Genomic DNA, 19,820 nt, shown 5'->3' with positions numbered 1-19,820 from the left:
TAAATTAGGCGCCTTCCCACGCCGAACGTTCTGCGCATGCTCCGTTAGGAAATTTCCCGCCGCGCTTTGCGCGAAATTACGGCGCCCCAACGTGTTTTTTGAACGGCGTTACGTCCTTTCGTATTCCCGGACGTCTTACGCAAAAAATAAATAAATTTAAATTTGACACGGGAACGACGCCCATACTTTAACATGGGCTGTCTAATATTACACCACCTAAATAGCAAGTGCAACTTTACGACGGGAAAAAACGGCTAGCGACAACGTAAGAGAATGCGACGAACGCGCGTACCTTCGTGGATCGCCGTAAACAGCTAATTTGCATACCCGACGCAGAAAACGGCACAAACTCCACACAGCGGTCACTGAAGTATTGCATCCTAAGATCCGAAGGCGTACGAAGCCGTACGCCTGTCGGATCTTAGCCAAATGCCGTCGTATCTTTGTTTGTGAATTACAAATAAACATACGACGCTGCAAATTTGAAAGTACGCCGGAGTATCAGCAGATACTGCGGCGTACTATTTCTCTGAATATGGACCTTCATTTCTTTCTAAGTGGGCAAACTTACAATATCTGCAGGGGATCAAATAATAATTTTCCCAACTGTACACAGTAAGTATATTAATCCATTTATATTGTCATAGTCATCATTATATAAAATATTGGTCATGCAAAGATTTTATTGTCATTTTATTTTAATTCGACCATGTTTTTGAACTTGTGGATAGCTTCCAGGATTGAACCCTGTAATAAAATTAAACACTTTTTTATGCCTGCTAAAAAAAGTAAATATGATAAAAAAAATCACTAATCTTTTCTACCTGACCAGAATAATGAATTAAATGTAACTACGGTATACTATTCAAATAAAAACAGGTATAATTTAGGCTCCACGCTTCTCTAGTCATGAGATGCTATTTAAAGTCTTATAGCCGGATTCATAAAGACTTACGCCGGCGTATCTAATGATACGCCGCGTAAGTCCACGGATGCGCCGTCCTATCTATGCGCCTAATTCACAGTACAAGATACGCCTGAATTTTGGCTTCCTACGACCAACGTAAGTCTCCTACGCTGTCGTATCTTGGGCGCATATTTACGCTGGCCGCAAGGGGCGCTTCCATTGATTTACGCATTGAATATGTAAATGAGCGAGATACGCCGATTCACGAAAGTACTTGCGCCCGTCGCAGTAAGCTACGCCGTTTACGTAAGGCGTACAGATAAAACACCTCAATAGGTGGCTCAGCCAATGCAAAGGTATGGACGATGGAACAGCCGTCGGATTTTACGTTGTTTACGTAAGTCGTACGTGAATGGGGCTGGGAGTAGGTTACGTTCACGTCGTTGCCATTGAGCCATCGTATCTTAGGGTGTAAATTTGACGTGATCCTGAGCATGCGCGCGCATGCGCCGTTCGTTCGGGAATTCATTTACATGGGGTCACGGCTAATTTTAATAAAACACGCCCACTACCTTCCTAATTTGAATTAGGCGGGCTTACGCCGGCCCATTTACGCTACGCCAATGTAACTTAGAGAGGCAAGACCAGTATTCACAAAGCACTTGCTCCCTATGTTACGTTGGCGTAGCACATATGAGATGCGCTACGCCCGATCAAACATGCGCCGCTGTCTGTGAATCTGGCTATTAATATCTACAGGGATATTAATGTCAACAAGAACTGCAATCTAAGTGAACTGCTCTCATACAGTAATGGCACAAGGTAATGAACATGAGTTATAACAGATATACCCAGACTACAATAGTGTAAAAACAGAACTTTAATATCTTGAAGTAAAAACCACAGTTTGTCTTCAAATATTTAACAAACTGTTGTTTTCAAGTGAAACATTGCATGTCATCTAATGGGGAAAAAAAATGTTTCCATAGCAACTGTTTCCGCAGATCTTCACTTAGGAAGGCTTCACGTGTTCCAGCAAAATCCTAACAGTGAACTGGGTTGTTTATATGACTGTGAATGTTCAGGAATGGTTACTACTAAAAATGTTCTGAAGTTGTCTACAAAATGTTTGCATCAGTTACCATTTTATCATAAAGTCTTTTGAAGGACTTTTATTTTCTATGCTTTAACCATTTTAATCTGAGCCTGTGCATTGGCTTTGCAGCTGGTTCTTGCAGCAGCATATGCTTAGCTTTGTTTTGCCCTTCTGCCATCCCTACTGATAGAAGCAAGGAGACAAGGCCTTGTATAGCCTTGAAGTTGCTCCTAATTGCAGCCTACACGGACCCAAGGATATAAAGACAACCTTACAGTTGATGGTGAGAACCTTGGGGTGATGAGTTGCAATTTACTCTAATTGGCACCCTCTTAAAGTTCTTGTGTTGCATGCTGCCTTTTTGGAATCTTCATTTTGGTGTATTAGGCAGCGGATTCAAATTATAGGATGCCTTAATACAAAACATGTTACCGCATGGCAAAATTGTGTTAATATGCATACAGTACGTATGAGCTAATCCAGTGCAACAATGTGAATGAGGCCTAAGTGAAGGGTACCCACACATTTTAGTCAGTGGACTTGCTCTGGCTGACTAGCAGTAAAGAGGGGCAGTGAAGGAATGCAAAGAAAATATGTACTGCATATGCTTCTTGGTATTCAAAAGAGCAGTATGCTAAATACAAGGTAAATGTATAAGAAAAGGAAATAGTATAGCATTCTAACATAGGAAAAAAAAAATTACTTTAAAAACTTGTATTCATATTTTGTCAATTAGCTTTTCTCATACTGTATGTACTATGTGTAGGTATGTGTATAATGTAATTTACTTTCTACATTATCATTTTTTTTTAATATATTTGAATATACTGTATGCTTATACCGCATCTGTCATGCCATCAAAAATACAGTATGTAAAAAACAAAAAAATATATATTATAGTTAATAGTTACAAAACTCAATAATGCATAATTTCTTTCCTTTCCTTCTAATAAAAATGAAATATTTTTTCTCTCTATAGCTTTGCACTTTAGTATGTCTTTCTGTACATTTTTTTGTTTTTTATTCAGCCAGTAAATCCAATCCAATTTACAGCTTGATGTAAAATACAGCGTCTGCATGCTCTTCTTGATGAAATACGGTATTATATGAGCTATTTCTCTCCCTTGCTTTGACTGCTGGCATTATTATTATCATGCAGTTTTAAAAGGACATTACTCACCAAAGGCCAAGACAATCAGAAAAGACAAAGACTAAAGGACTTTGCTTGGTTAGACAAATACTACATTCTAGAAAGTTTATTTTTTTCAAGATTGGTGCCATTTGTAAGTGTAAAGAAAAATCATGTTTTTTTTTTTCAAATACAAGCATATATGAGAGAAGCAAGGGGTATATAGGATCATGAGTAATAAAACACCATTTTTTTGTGGAACATTAGCTTCATGAATCAACTTGCATGTCAACATTTTTATTAAATGTGATTCCTGCCTGCCAGGAGTGTTATGAGATTGATGTCACATAGTGCCCCTTTGTGGCCACTTAAATAACTTCATTTTTTGTCTTAACTCACCATAGGACCCGTTGGAGAAAGGGACAACAGATAAAATAAGAAGTGTTGACTAGGGTCAGATAGCAACCCTACAATGTCAACTAAAGCTATAAGTTTGCATTAGCATGCTGAAGTATTTAACGTATTTATCGGCAGTATAACACGCACAGGCGTATAACACGCTCCCTAACTTTAAGAGGGAAGTTTCAGAAAAAAAAATTCTACAGCCCCCTGCGTATAACACGCAGACACAGTTTAGCCTCTATTTTCAGGGTAAAAAAGTGAGTGTTATACGCCAATAAATACAGTGGGGTGGATTCAGGTAGGGGCGCGCAAAACTGCGTCGGCGTAACGAATGACATTTACGTTACACCTCCGCAAGTTTTACGGGCAAGTGCTTGATTCACAAAGCACTTGCCTGTAAAGTTGCGGCGGCGTAGCGTAAAAGGGAGAAGAAGATTTTCACCGCTCCAGGTGAGCCCTATAGACAATCAGGGATGAAGGCATGTTGTTATCCATAGAGAGACTGGTAATCCCAATGTGTCAAAGATACGTTCCAAAAGGGGCCGGCGTAAGCGCGCGTAATTCAAATGATCCCGTAGGGGGCGTGGATCATTTAAATTAAGCGCGTTCCCGCACCGAACGTACTGCGCATGCGCCGTCCCTAAAATTTCCCGACGTCCATTGCGGTAATTGACGTCGCAAGGACGTCATTGGTATCGACGTGAACGTAAATGTCGTCCAGCGCCATTCACGGACGACTTACGCAAACGACGTAAAATTTTTAAATCGCGACGCGGGAACGACGTCCATACTTAACATTGGCTGCGCCTCCTAATAGCAGGAGCAGCCTTACGGCGAAAACGACGTACGCAAACGACGTAAAAAAGAGCGCCGCCCGCACGTACGTTTGTGAATCGGCGTAAGTATGCAATTTGCATACTCTACGCTGACAACTACGGGTGCGCCACCTAACGGCCAGCGTCAGAATGCACCCTAAGATACGACGGCATAAGAGACTTATGCCAGTCGTATCTTTGGCTACAGTCGGCGTATCTAGCTTTCTGAATACAGAAAGTAGATACGCCGGCGCTACTTAGCAATTACGCTGCGTATCTATATATACACAGGCGTAATTGCTCTCTGAATCTACCCCAGTACTTTTAATTTTCTCACAAGCCAAGTCACTTAAAAGTTCATCACTAGAACAATGTTACATTGTTTTAAATGTGTAGTAAATGCACCTTTTAAATTAGAGTGCATTCTCCACAATTCTAAAGTCGTGTAATCACTGAGGAGGCAGTGGTTGAAAGCACAGGAGCTCTTTGGCTGTTGAAGAGAAATACTGATCTATCTTTATCTCAGGCATGTTTCACTTGGATGCTGTTAATTATCACACTTTCTCTGCTGGTGGTTTGTTACACTACTTTGGATAAAATAATACTGTATAACCAGTGGGCCTTTTTTGCGCATATTGTTTTTATTAGTAGTACTATTTTGGCTCCTACTGTAAAAAAATAAAAAAATAAAACAGCAATGTGTAAAAGAATGGAAAGGGGGCATTAATTAGTGCCCACATCATGGGATTGTGGCCGGCGGAACAACCATGAATTTAAAAAAAAAAAAAAAAAAAATGGTCAACTGAAAGTACTGTAGCTGGCAGCTTGGGCGGGAAAAACGTGACTTTCAAAGGATGAGTCATGTTGCTGGGCAAAATAGGCTTCTGAGTCACGTGTTTCCCGGGCTTTTAGCAGGTGTTCAAACTCACGTGTTTCCCGGGCTTTCTGCATGTGTTTGAAATCACATGTTTCCCGGGCTTTGTACACGTGCGGGGGGCTATATAAGCCCACTGCTCTGAAGGAATTTTCAGTCAGGGCCTAGTACGGCATAGTGTGCTTCCCCCCCCCTTCTCTCTTTTTATCTCTCTTACCTCAGGTCATGAAGGATCTCATCAGGCGAATCCTGGAGCGAGCAGCGGAGGACGGCGGGGAAGAATGGCTGAAGAAGTGCCTGGCGGAGATGGAGGCTGAACCTGCCCTTGTCGCGGAGGAAGATGGAGAAGTTGCGGGTCCGTCGGATGCTTTCCAGCAACCGCTGCTGCCTCAGACACCATCTCTCCCTTACAGGTGTTCCAGGACCCAGCCACCCGAGCGCTCCCTTGCTGTCTCTGCGGCCCGTGAAGATGAGGTTTCCAGCCTGGGCGGAACTTCCGACACCACCCCTCAACGCAGCAGCCTGCGAATACAGAAGAAGAAGAGGACGGCCTCTCCATCTCCGGTGCGCGTCACGACGGGGAGGGGTAGAGGCCGTCAATCACCAGTGAAGGGAAGGAGGGATCTTTTTTCATTGCAGGTTCCTATGGAGGAGCAGACAGCGTCACCAGTGGCCAGGCAGACTCAGCTGGACAATGTGACGGCGCCTCAGCGGCTAGAATTCCTTTCTAGGCCGGCTAGCAGCTCACAGAGAAATGACAGCTCAGCGTCCCAAGCTGGAGCAGGGACATCTAGTGGTGAGTTAGCAAACCAATTGATTTTCAAACAATTATTGGAATCTGTTAATAAATTACAAAATGTTATTTCTAGTCAGTCACAATTATCCCCTGCTAATGTTTGGTCAGCACAGGCTTTACCTACCATTTCTCAGTCTGCTAGTGCTGTTAATGATAGTATTTTTGATTCTTTTCTTAATAATCCTACTTCCTCTCAGATCCCTGAAATTTCTTTTAAAGAGCCTCTCCCATGTGAAATCTCTCCTTTGGGTTTTCACTTGACCACAAATATAAAAGAAAAAATTTGGAAAGGCGACTTTATTGAATTATTGACTTTACTCCCTGGTAAGGAATTTTCGGGGAAAAGTGACAAAAAAATGGATGAGTTACCAGAAGATAGACGTCGCACTGCACCAAAATCTTTTTACAATTGGTTACAAGCCTTTTGTATTTATTCTGCTATTTTAGGTGAAAAATTCCCAGATAAGTGCAGTGGTCTATTCCAACATTTGGAGAATATACTTGAAGCGTATAGGAATTTCGGGGGTTTCGGGTGGTATAATTATGATGAATCATTTCGACAAAAGATGTCAGTTTATCCTAATTTAAGATGGGGTATGAAGGATGTAGGTTTATGGTTGAACCTGATCCTTCCGCAAAAAACAGTTTTTTCAAGACAGTTACCAGCACAGAATGTACCGCCCACTTATAAAAAAGGTATTTGTTATGCATTTAATGAATCTCAGTGCAAATGGTCAACGTCGTGCCGATACAAGCACGAGTGTTCCTTTTGTTTCGGGACTCATCCCGTCTCAAAATGTTTCAAAAGAAATTTTCCTGCCCAGGGTAGAGAAAACTCCAAAGGCTTGCACTCCGGTGAATCTGCAAAACATGTACCCGTGGCTAATGCGGTACCCAGACAGGGAGAAAGCTGAGGTTTTAATTAAGGGATTTTCCTCAGGTTTCACCCTTCCAATTTTTTCAGGGGTCGGCTGCAGCCTAGTAAGTAACTTGAAATCGGTATTGACACATAGTGAGGTGGTGAGGAAAAAATTAATTAAAGAAATTACAGCTGGTAGGGTCGCGGGTCCTTTTGTTTTTCCTCCATTTAAGAATTTTCGTATTTCCCCTTTGGGCATTGTACCCAAAAAGGAGCCCAATTCTTATCGTCTAATTCATCACCTTTCATACCCAAAGGGTGATTCATTGAACGACGAGATTGATGATTCTTTGGCTTCTGTATCTTATGCAAGTTTCGACGACGCAATTAGGCTAATAAAGAAATTTGGTAACGGGGCCTTGTTAGCAAAGACTGATATTGAATCTGCATTCAGACTCCTCCCCATTGCCCCTGAATGTTTTAATTCTCTAGGTTTCTGTTTTGAGGAAAAATATTTTTACGATATGTGTCTCCCTATGGGGTGTTCCTTATCATGTAGATATTTTGAGACTTTTGCTACTTTTTTGCAATGGGTCGTCTCATACGAGGCAGGCTACAACGGGATTATCCACTATTTGGATGACTTTCTGCTTGTAGGACCCCCTGATTCTCCAATTTGTCTTTTAATGCTAAAATTATTTTTGAACATTTCTAAGTTTTTTGGTGTACCAATTGCCACTGAAAAAACAGTTTTTCCGGTCACGGTTATAGAATTCCTTGGGATCAGTATTGATACTAGGTTGTGTCAATATCAGCTCCCTCTGGTTAAAATAACTAGGATTCAGAATACGATTTGTCTGTTTTTGCGTCGTAAGAAAGTATTGTTAAAGGAGCTACAGTCTTTTCTAGGTCTACTGGCTTTCGCCACTAGGGTGATGCCAGTTGGCAGAATTTTTTCCAGGCGATTGTCTATGGCCATGTCTGGCCTTAAATCCCCGTTTTCTCATATCCGTCTTACTTCAGATCTGAAAGATGACCTTTTGGTTTGGTCGCAATTTTTATCCGATTATAATGGTCGTACTTTTTTCCAAGAAGATTTTATTTTTTCAGCCGCTCTTGATCTTTACACAGATGCAGCAGGTTCGCTAGGTTTCGCAGCGATCTGGGGCACCCATTGGTGCTGCGGTTCTTGGCCCCCATTCTGGGTTGCCAATAAGGCAACCAAGAATATAGTTCTACTCGAGTTATTCCCCATAGTAGTTGCTTTTGAACTATGGGGCAAATTTTTCGCAAACAAACGAATTTTAGTACATTCAGATAATAAGGGTGTTATCTTCGCTTTAAACTGTCTCTCTTCAAAATCCATATTCGTTATAAAATTATTAAGATATCTTGTTTTACTATGTTTAAGGTTTAACATTTGGGTGAAAGCAAAACATGTTCCTGGAAAAAGTAATCTGATAGCTGATAGCCTGTCTCGTTTTCAGATGGCTCGTTTCAGACAGCTTTTTCCAGAAGCGGATCAGGTTGGATGCACCTGCCCGAGTCAGCTTTGGGATCTGATTTAGCCCCTATTGTTTCGGCTATCAGGGGCTCGATTGCTTCCAAAACATGGATCGAGTACTCGGTTGCATGGAGAAAGTGGCTCTTGTTCGCCGATGAATTGGGTTTAGCTGGTTTCTCATGTACCGAACAAACGATCCTCGCTTTTCTTTGTTCACTTATGCAACAGAAGTTATCTTTTAATTATATTAACAAGAGCCTAGCAGGAATTTCCTTTTTTCTAAAATTACACAATCTCCCAGCGTGTAACAGTTTCTTTTCGGTTCGTCAGGCTTTAAAAGGATATAGAAGACAGACTTTTACGCCTGATACACGTAGGCCCGTTTCATTAGAACTTTTAAAAAAAATTTGTATAAATACATCTAAGGTGTGTATTTCGGAATTCGAAGCATTATTATTTCATACAGCATTTGTGCTAATTTTCTTTGCTGCACTTCGAATTTCGGAGCTAGTTCCAAATAATAAAAAAAGTAGTTCAGGTTTAAAATTTAGTGAAGTATGCGTTTCCCAAGGAAAGGTTCAGGTTTTTATTAGTAAATCCAAAACGGATGTGGTAGGTAAAGGTCATTGGCTCACGTTGCATGCATGTGGGGATCATATCATTTGCCCTTACTTAGTCATTTCCAGATACATTTCCGTAAGACCTTCTTGTATAGGTAATTTTCTGGTTCATTTAGATTCGTCCCCATTAACAAAGTTTCAATTTTCTGCCATTTTCAGGCGATGCCTGATTTCTTTAGACCTTGGTCATCTAAAATTTTCATCCCATTCATTTCGTATCGGAGCTGCTACGGAAGCTGCTAGGTTGGGCCTCAATGAGTCTGTGATTATGAGTTTGGGTAGATGGGAGTCAAAGAGGTTTGGTTTATATATACGTCCTAATCTTTCTCTCTGATTCTAGGTTCAATATCCTCCATCTGGATCATTGGACATTCATTTGTTCATTGGGCTCACATCCGGGCGTGTCAACGATGTTACTCTTCTAACCTGTCTTTGCCTCCTGACTCTTTTAAGATTTTTTGGAAAGGTATTCGTGGTTTGCGTTGGGACAATCTTTGTCACCACATTTCTATTTTATCTCACAGTTTACCTTATCCTGATATTTTAATAATCCACCTTGGGGGTAATGACATAGGAAAGTATTCAACTCTAGATTTGATCTTTAAGATTAAGCGCGATTTGCAGCATATTCATTTGTCTTTTCCTAGTACAAAAATAATTTTTTCTGAAATGATTCCGCGTTTTCTCTGGCTATCTTTCCCACAGAATAGGTCTCTGGAGAAGATTCGGAGGCGTGTTAATCATTCAATTGAGAAATGTATGCCTATATTGAACAGTTTTTCATATAGGCACACTGAGTTGGAAGGAGGTTTTTCTGGTCTCTATAGGTCTGATGGTATCCACCTATCTGACATAGGTTTGGATATCTTCAATTCGGATCTCCAGAATATGGTAGAAATGGCCACGGTGCTGGGGTAGGCCGTTTTTTTGTCAGCTGACAAAAACCGGCTGGTGGGGACTTTGTATTTATTAGTTATGGTATTCGCTCGAGTTCTATGACTGAGCGAGATCTTAAGAGATGATTAAAGTTTGGAAAATGTTATATTAAGAATTTAAATAATATTAAAAATGTTACTATTAGAATTTTAGTAATATTAAATGGAATATTTATGATTATATAGATTTATTTATACCAATAACGGTGCCGCGGCCATTTCTATTACCAAAAAAAAAATTTGAAATGAATTATTTATTTATTCAATAAAGTTATTTAAATTATTTTGGTCTATGTTTTATTCAAATCATTAGAAGTTAAGTTGTCTTGTACGGCCTACACTCCCATGGAAAGGGGGCATTAATTAGTGCCCACATCATGGGATTGTGGCCGGCGGAACAACCATGAATTTAAAAAAAAAAAAATGGTCAACTGAAAGTACTGTAGCTGGCAGCTTGGGCGGGAAAAACGTGACTTTCAAAGGATGAGTCATGTTGCTGGGCAAAATAGGCTTCTGAGTCACGTGTTTCCCGGGCTTTTAGCAGGTGTTCAAACTCACGTGTTTCCCGGGCTTTCTGCATGTGTTTGAAATCACATGTTTCCCGGGCTTTGTACACGTGCGGGGGGCTATATAAGCCCACTGCTCTGAAGGAATTTTCAGTCAGGGCCTAGTACGGCATAGTGTGCTTCCCCTCCCTCCCTCCCTGTCGCAGCACCTTATGTGGTATGTCACCCTTAAAATCAAGGGAGGACTTTGTATTTATTAGTTATGGTATTCGCTCGAGTTCTATGACTGAGCGAGATCTTAAGAGATGATTAAAGTTTGGAAAATGTTATATTAAGAATTTAAATAATATTAAAAATGTTACTATTAGAATTTTAGTAATATTAAATGGAATATTTATGATTATATAGATTTATTTATACCAATAACGGTGCCGCGGCCATTTCTATTACCAAAAAAAAAATTTGAAATGAATTATTTATTTATTCAATAAAGTTATTTAAATTATTTTGGTCTATGTTTTATTCAAATCATTAGAAGTTAAGTTGTCTTGTACGGCCTACACTCCCTTGCACATCAGTGAATGCTAAATGCAGTGCAAGTGGTGTGAACTCAGCCAAATAGTGTGAGTTCGTCACTGATAGTACATGCTGTTGGGAGACGCTGTTTACCTCAGGCCTTGGTCCTCCAATGCTGCCTGGAGCTCCCCTAAAGTGTCTTCACTTTCTCATATTGTAAATTAGCCACACCCCTTGTCTCCATTCAACAATGCAATACTCAATGTGTAACATAAGGGCAAGGCAGTTCCACCTTGTGGCTAAGATACATGCTGCAATCTATGAAAGTTTTCAGGTACTTCCTGGCTGTAGGTGTCCAGGGACCTAGAATCACAACTCATTTATCCCAGTGTACACTCATACTATTAACATACCCAAGTAAGGGTTTTGAGAGATAATGCTACCTTCCCTCAGAACTACCAGCAAAGCTCACATGTTTTGCATGCTTCCCCCATACACTTACAGAAACTTAAGGGGTCCTTGGCATCCATAGTATAGGTCCTCACACTTCCCATAAACTGGGCAAGGAATTGACTTTCCCACAGAAGGACGTTAGACCAGGCAATGCCATTGTTATATAAATGTTTAAGATAATGATGAGACGAGCCTGCTGCCTTTTGCAGTTCCCCCCCCCCCTCCTTTGTGCTTGGGTTAGTGTGTGAAGAAAAGAGTGATATGCCCCTCCCTTCAAATACCTGGTGTAGAGGAGCCAGCTAGTTCTGAATATCTAAGAAATGTTTAATTTTGTGGCAACGTGAAATCCTAGTTAAAATTGTTAGTTTTTGTTATGTAAATCTAGGATTAATTTTAACAAAGAAAGAAAAGGTAGCCATGATTATTATGAATATTTAAAAGTTTAGCTCTCCATTCTAGGCTAGTGAACATGAAAGTGGAGAAAGGCAAGTTTATTTATAAGAGGAAATTGTTTAAAGGAACATTAAAGTGAATTGCATTATGAAGAAAGTGGACAGAATGTTGTAGTATAATTAATGAGGATTGCTGGATGTGAGAAAAGAGAAAAGGCTGAATGCTTGTGTAGCCCAATATGATGGTCAAGGAGCCGTTTCTCAAATAGAAACCAGGAAATGCTAGAATTCTGGCAGGATGGGCCAGAAATGTAGATTGCCTGACAGACGTAAGCAGAAGAAAGAGAGATGATGAATGAATAGTAAAGCAGCATGAACTTTCTGAGCACACAGAAGTTAATTTGTGCATCTCTGAGATGGATGGTAAAGACGGTTTTGTAACATTACACTTTCCACTTCAACTAACTTTATGATGGAAAAACAGAATTGCAGTTGAGGAATCAAAGCTATGATAGCCTTTGTTTGGATGGTGATTTTATGGTTGCATTCATTTCTGATCCTGCTGAGATAAATACAAATTATTAGGTTTAGTGGGAAGGATGAGGAGCAAGCGTTTATGCTCATCTGAAAGACCAGCAACATGAAGAAAAAGATGGTGACGAAGGCAAAGATGGGACTGGTGCCAGTACTTTAGCATTAAGTTCAACTAAGAGGTGTCCAATTTGTCTGAATAGTCTTTCTCTGAAGGTTGGCTTTCCAGAAGATTTTTGTCACGTTTTCTGTATCCTGCATTCTTAAATGGTGTAAAACCTCTTCATCCTGCCCCATTGACTGCAAACCCTTTCAAGCCATGTATAAAATAGATTTGGCTGGTGGATGAACCAAGATCCATGCTGTGGGAAGAACACAAAAAGAAAACTGCAGCTGCAACCTGTGACAGTGGTGCTGTACAAAAGAGAAGACATGCTTTGGAATGGATGTTATGAAGCAATACCGCTTGAATTAGGAGAAATGGAAGTGAAAATATGTACTACAAGAAGACCTCAAAGAGGAGGGTGACCAGATCTGCTTAAAACTTATGGAAGAAGAAATGCAGCAAATTTCCCCAGTAAAGGACACTACTCTTGAAAATCCTGATCTATCAAATCCTGTTTGTGGACGGTTCATGCCTGTACAAAGATAGAGTCCCAAGAATGGCATATGCGGTGACAACATTGGAGGAAGTGATTGAGATCCAACTACTCCCTTCATCACTTTCAGTGCAGGTTGCCAAAGTGGTAGCACTCACAAGAGCCAGTGAGACTGCAAAGGATCCAACAGCCAACATCTACACTGATAGCAAGCATGCTGTCAAAGTAATCCATGATTATGGACCCATAAGGAAGAACAGAAGACTCACAACTGCTGCAAGAGAACCAATTCAAAACTGAAAATATGCTCAAGAACTTTTTGAACCAGTCACCCTCCCAAAGGAAGTAGCCAACCTGAAGGTCAAGGCACATACTGAAGGACAACCCATGGAAGAAAAAGGAAACAGTTGTCTGATCATACTGCCAGGAAGACTGCTGAAACACCAATGGAAGCAATTATGACCCTAATCAATGATTTTGCAAAGGAATAAGAAGAAGCCTGTAACAGATTGAAGGAAAAGAAAAGAACAAATACTGAAAGTAAAGGAACTGATTAAGAAATTGCTAGAATCTGCACCTGACGATTAGAATAAAATCATGTAAAGGGACAGAACAAAGAATGATCAAGATGGACTTGTGCAAGGAAAAAGGAATATGTGTCCCGTCTCAAATGGAGAAGATGATTATGCCACTAGCTCATGGACTGAGTCATGTATGCCCTAAGGCAATGGAGAGAGACATAAGCAAGGCTGGATGGTTTATTCGATATTCCAGAAATGCATATCAATACTTTGTTGAGGGATGCATGATCTGTGCTAAAAATAACCCAGGAAAACTAGCCAGAGTAACACAAAGACATTTGGTCAAGTCATATTTCCTTTTCCAAAGACTTCAGATTGATTAAATCCAATTGCCCAAATCAGGCTAATATCAAAATGTTTTGTTGTGCGTAGACATGTTTTCAAGCTGAATAGAAGCCTGACTGGTGGCTAAAGCAAATGCCAAGACAACAGCAAGGAAACTCCTTTCCGAAGTAATATGCCGCTTGAAGTCCCCGAAATCCTAGAGAATGACAGAGGAACCCATTTCACTGGACAGATCATGCAAATTACATGCATAGACTTGGCAATTGAGCAGGCCTTTCATGCCTCTATAATCCTCAGAGTTCAGGAAAGGTAGAAAAATATAGGAATCATTAAAGACAGGCTAGCCAAATTAATGCAGGGAAAGGAAAGACAGGTCAGTAAGGAAACAATGACCAGAACTGTTGCCTCTGGTTCTTGACAACATCAGGATTACCCCTACTTATAGGTCAGAGAATTTGAGCCCTTATGAGATTTTATTAGGGGGCCCACCGAAGACAGGGTTGTATTCTCCACATCAGACTGCTGTAATGTATAATGATTTTGTTTTGTTATGTAATTGCCTAATACAAGCAACTAACTGCTATGCACAAGTTGTTTTTTATTCAATTCTAGATCAAGAAATTGGAACACATGATTTACAGCCAGATGATTGGGTCCTAGTACAAGAACATGTGAAAGTACCTTTGAGACCAAAGTCTGAAGGACCCTACCAAGTGTTCCTGACAACTGCTACAGCTGTAAAGTGATGTGGATACATGCCAGCCATTGCAAGAAAGTACAGCTAATTTCAAAAGATGATTAAACTACTGTTATGCCTTTGCTTGATCAAGGCTATAGAGGAAAATCACCAGTACAAATTACACATGCTGACAGGCATAAGGAGCCATTTGAGTAATTGCTTGATATGTTCACATAGGCCAGACAGTTGAAGAATGGGGAAAAAAAGGCACACACCTAGTACTCGTTTACTTTCATTTTGAGTTTAAGCAATACAAGGCTGCCCAAACTAGTATGTCAAGAATATCACAAATGTTGTATTATTGTGAAAATACATTTTATGCTAAATATAACTTGAGGCCTTTTGGAATACCTCCTTGTTTAGTAAGGAAAAGAGGTATACAATGTGACATTATGATAGGAAATATGAAAAACTCAGATGGCACTTTGTTTAGATATGGTAAATTTTCATGTTTTTGTCCTCATAGGAATTATCGTTATAGGATTGCTTGTTTATTAGTTTTTTTTCAGGTGTGCTAAATGTGAAATACAATGACAATTAGATCTGAGGGAGATGACCCCCAAGGAAGAGATAGAGTGTTATCAGATTGTCAGATTAGCAAATTCGTATGATACCAAGATGGGTGATACGAATGAGTAAAGATATGTATCCACATACACCCTAAGAAGAACTTTACTCCACATAGATGTGAAGTAGTACTGTGGACCCCTTGGTGTCATACTAGGTAGAGAAGATATGGTAGTGACCCCGCCATGGGGGTCAAGAGGAGGGAAATTAGTATAATTTAGGGGTCTGATAATGTTGATATACAGTAGATATAGATATATAAATATAGACGTTCACTTTAAGGATTGATAATGCACTCCTGTTTGCTTTTTTACAGATGTTCACAGCTTCTTCGTTTTGTCCTTGGAAATCAGACAGGATGCTGATAAGGTCTTTTGGAAATAGACTTTCTACTAAACCAGTTTGAACTGGTCACCCATCAGTGCTGCCTCATCAGCTCACATTTTTTTTTTAATTCGGGTGTTATCATTTATTTAGCAACAAAATAAAAAGCTCAGTGATGATTAAACACCACCAAAAGAAATCTCTATTTGTTAGAAAAAATTTAGATACAAATTTCATATGGGTACAGTGTTGCATGACCGCCCAATTGTCATTCAAATTGTGACAGCGATGAAAGCTAAATGTTGGCCTGGGCAGGTAGGGGGTAAAAGTGGTCAGTAGGCGAGTGGTTAATGCACAATATAGGGTATTTAATAATAATGTTTGACTTTTATAATTTTGTATTTGCATTATGTCCATCAAAGGGCAACTGTTTAACAATTATACATAGGATAACTTGCTATGTTTTCAATTGTCAGGAACATCTTATTATTTGCTACATGCTTGAGTCAATCTTAGATGCTAAAAGAAAAGAAAGTCAAGTTTAAATATAGAATGGATTCACTGAGTAAGTGTAGAGCCTTGGGAATATGCACCAGTATGTGTTCAGAATTAATACTGAACATTGTTATTCCACTGTGCTCTATGCCATGTAACGAAATGGCACTCTTATGATTCATTTATATTTTGACATATTTGGAGCAGCAGTAAGTAACTTGTAAAATAACCTCAATACTAAGGTCAAAACAGTATCTACATTTTAAAAAAAAAATCAGTCTGCATACAGCAAGATAGAATCAATATAATCTTCTAGGTGTACTTTTGAGAACATAACCAACAAATCAGAGAACATTAATGGTCAACTATATCCAAAGTATTTAGGATTTTCAAGGTTGGAAAGATGAGCCACATTCTTACATTAGTCTTGTACTGGTTGTTTTAAAAACATTAACAACAAGTTCTGTCCAAGCTTAATTTTAGTTGGTGCAGCAGGCATAAGAAAGTAATGTTGTTGCAGATTATTGTATAAATATATTAAGTAACCTATTCAAGCCATGGCATTGTCACAAAAATGATGGCCTACTGTATGAATGTAGCAGTGATTTACTTGCTATCAAGTAATTCAATTGCTGCATTCTTATGCAATGGAAATCACCCAGTTATGAGGATCATAATCCCCCCCCCCCTCAACAAAACACTTATTTTTATTATATATATATATATATATATATATATATATATATATATATATATATATATATAAAAAACAGTAGTGGTCAAATACCACCAATAGAAAGCTCTATTTGTGTGGACAAAAAAAAAATATGATTTCATTTTTATACAGAATTGCATGACTACACAATTGGCAGTTAAAGTAGAGCAGTGCTTAAAGTGTTACTAAACCCACAAAAGTAAAATCAGTCTGTATGTGCAGTAAAGCATGCTTGTTATATTCACTGTGGAACCTAAGGGGTTACAAGTCTGCATTGTGTAAAAAGGCTGTTTGATCATGTATGCACAGAGCCACCTCTTCTTCCACTGACTCCAAAACAGGTCCGGATAAGACAGAGCCTTTGGAGTCAGGCTGCATATGCTTAGTTTGGTGGGTATTGTTAGAGAGTTTTTATTTTCTTGGGGGGGGGGGTGCATGTGATCAGCACAGGGCCAATCATCGCTGTCCAGACAGAGAGTCAGGGGTCCTGCATTCTGATAGGACAGCCGGTGCAGTATGAAAACTCCTCCTACATGCTTTAACCAGGCACTGATAGAAGTCTCAAGACTGCTGTATACTGCGGATGAGAAAGGGTATTTAGGGATTCGACTTCCGTTTCCTGGGGGAGGAGTCGTAGGCATGGCGGACTAGCGTCCTCGCTAGGATAGTCTAGCGGTTCCCGGAGGCACTCGCGAACAGGAGAACGGCTTGCATAGCCCCCCCCCACCTCTATTCGATCCCCCGGCAAGTGAGGTGAAGCTTACAGCGGAGGACAAGATCGCGGGAGCAGCTGATGTCGCGGCGTGGTAGGAGCGGTGCTAAGTGCAGCAGAGGAGCACCCGCCCAGACAGGGCATTCCTACATCACGCGATACATGACAGTGCGGGGGGAGCAACAGAAACAGCACGAAGATTGCGGAGTGAGCAGGAGGACCTCACTCATTGAAAACGCAGCACCTGCTTCCCCAGCACCAGTGGCTTCTGTCTCCGCGGGAGTCTCCGATTCATCCGATCTACGATCAAAGGAGCCCAAGAAGACACCTGTAGGGGAAGCTTCAAAGGCTACGTGGAGTCAGGTGAGAAGTATCACACACATAGGAGGCTCTGCAGTGCCGACCGACGCTCAGACAAGACCATTGACAGTCGGGCACACCGCACAATATCCCACAGAGGCACACATAATCCTGCTTCCCCCAGAAGAGCTCACAGCGGAGGCTACATACTCATCTAGTCAGTCCTCTGAGTTCCTAAGAGAGGCATTGTCACTACCCCTGACACTTGACATGGACCTTAATAATCAGGTGCAAATGGGGGGTAGGTCCTCCCAGAGGGAGACAAAGGCTGCAGGTGAACTACATACCCCTGGACTATTAAATGACATGTTGCATTTAGGGGTGGAAGAGTTGGAGCCCCCTCCTGATAATAGGCAGATTAGCAGGCTTATCCAGGCACTTCCCACTAAGGAGGACATTCAACAAATTGTAGCTAACATCACTTCTGTAATGATGGGAGAAATTGATAAAGTGCGTACAAAAGTGGTGGAGGTGGAACAAAAAATAGAGAGGTGCGGGGAACAACAAGGCTCCATGGAGACCAGGTTGGCGGAGTTGGAAGAGAAAGTAATGTTCCAACACCGCCAACTGATCAGTCTCCAGCTGCAAGCAGAAGAGACAGACAACCGAAGCAGAAGAAATAATCTGCGCATAAAAGGAATACCGGAAAAACTTGAGGGTCTTGAACTGAAAACAGCCGTCACCTCAATATTGAATAAAATCTTGAGAAAAACACCTGAGACCTCAATGGAACTAGATCGCGTCCATAGAATTCCATCAGGAAGGTATCAAGATCAAATTAACCCCCGCGACGTGCTATGTAGAGTCCACTTTTACAGGGTAAAAGAAGAAATTCTTAGGATGGCCTGGAAGGAGGGGACAGCAGGGGTGATGGAGGAAGCGGTTATTGCGATATTCCCTGATCTCTGTCCACAAACTAAGAACAGAAGAAGGTCATTAAAACCCCTATTAGATTATATACGAAAAAATGGGGCAACGTATCGGTGGGGGTTTCCCTTAGCATTGATAGTGAAGAAAGATGGAGCGAGCTACTACTTAAGTGACCCCTCACAGCTCTTAATGTTTTTTCAATTCCTGGGTGCTGAACCAATAACTGTTCCTAACTGGCTGGACTTACCAAATTTGGGCGAAAGAAGATCATTTAATTGATAAGGACACTAATTCTTCTCTTTAGAAGAGAAGAAATCATATCGACATAAATTGTTCTCTGTTTTTTTCTCTCCTCTTTTTGTTTTTCTGGTATTTATTCATATATGTTTTTTTTATTTTTTTTGGGGGGCCTATTGGCAATTGCATCTCCCATGTATATCTCTCTCCAAAAAAAAAAAAAAAAAAGAGAGAATTTCTTTTTTCTTCTCAATATGTAGCAAGGAAAGAGGGGGGAGGGGGTGGATGGGAGGGTGGAACTCAAACTCCTACAGAGCAATGGCTACTCAGTAGCATGAACTCTACTCTGTGATAGGACCGAAGGAACCCTGGGATTTCCCAGAAGAAAGTCGCACAGCAGCAGAACAGCACAGTAGCCCCTATAGGGTCAATACATATGTGTGCGGGAGGGGGCTAGGGTGGTCCCTACTTGTGGTTTCCCAGGCCTGCCAGCAGTTCTCCCCCCCGTGATCACCGCCCTCCCCTCCGCTTTTTCTTTGTTTTCAGGGTCCCAGAGCACTACAGATGGACAGGGTGGGCAAAGGTGTTGGTCATAACTAGTAAACAACAGTGTATAATTCCAGGATATAAAATGCTCAGAGGACATACAGAAGACCGACAGCTAACCCCTAATCAGTGTAAATTCCGCAAGAACGGGGGGGAGGTGGTTCGGAATTTAAGGGGGGAGGATAAAGTTATGGGGGGGAGGGGGGGGAGGGGGGGGGAGGGGGGGTTAGGTGGGGGCGCATGGGACACGAAGAGAGTGATTTAGTAAACACTAAGTAAGCACGCAGATAAGTGCACAGGGGGAGGTATTCCCCCCCCCTTTTTTTTTTTTTTTTTTTTTTAGGGGTTTTTTCTTTCGCCCCCCATTATTTTCTTTTTTAGGGGGTGAAGAGATAAGGGCAAAGGTCCCTAGCACCAAGTCACAGGCAGGATTGTGATTAATATCACGGAATAGT

This window comes from Rana temporaria, chromosome 4, assembly GCF_905171775.1.
Source record: "Rana temporaria chromosome 4, aRanTem1.1, whole genome shotgun sequence".
Taxonomy (NCBI): domain Eukaryota; kingdom Metazoa; phylum Chordata; class Amphibia; order Anura; family Ranidae; genus Rana; species Rana temporaria.
Note: the sequence above shows the minus strand (reverse complement) of the source record.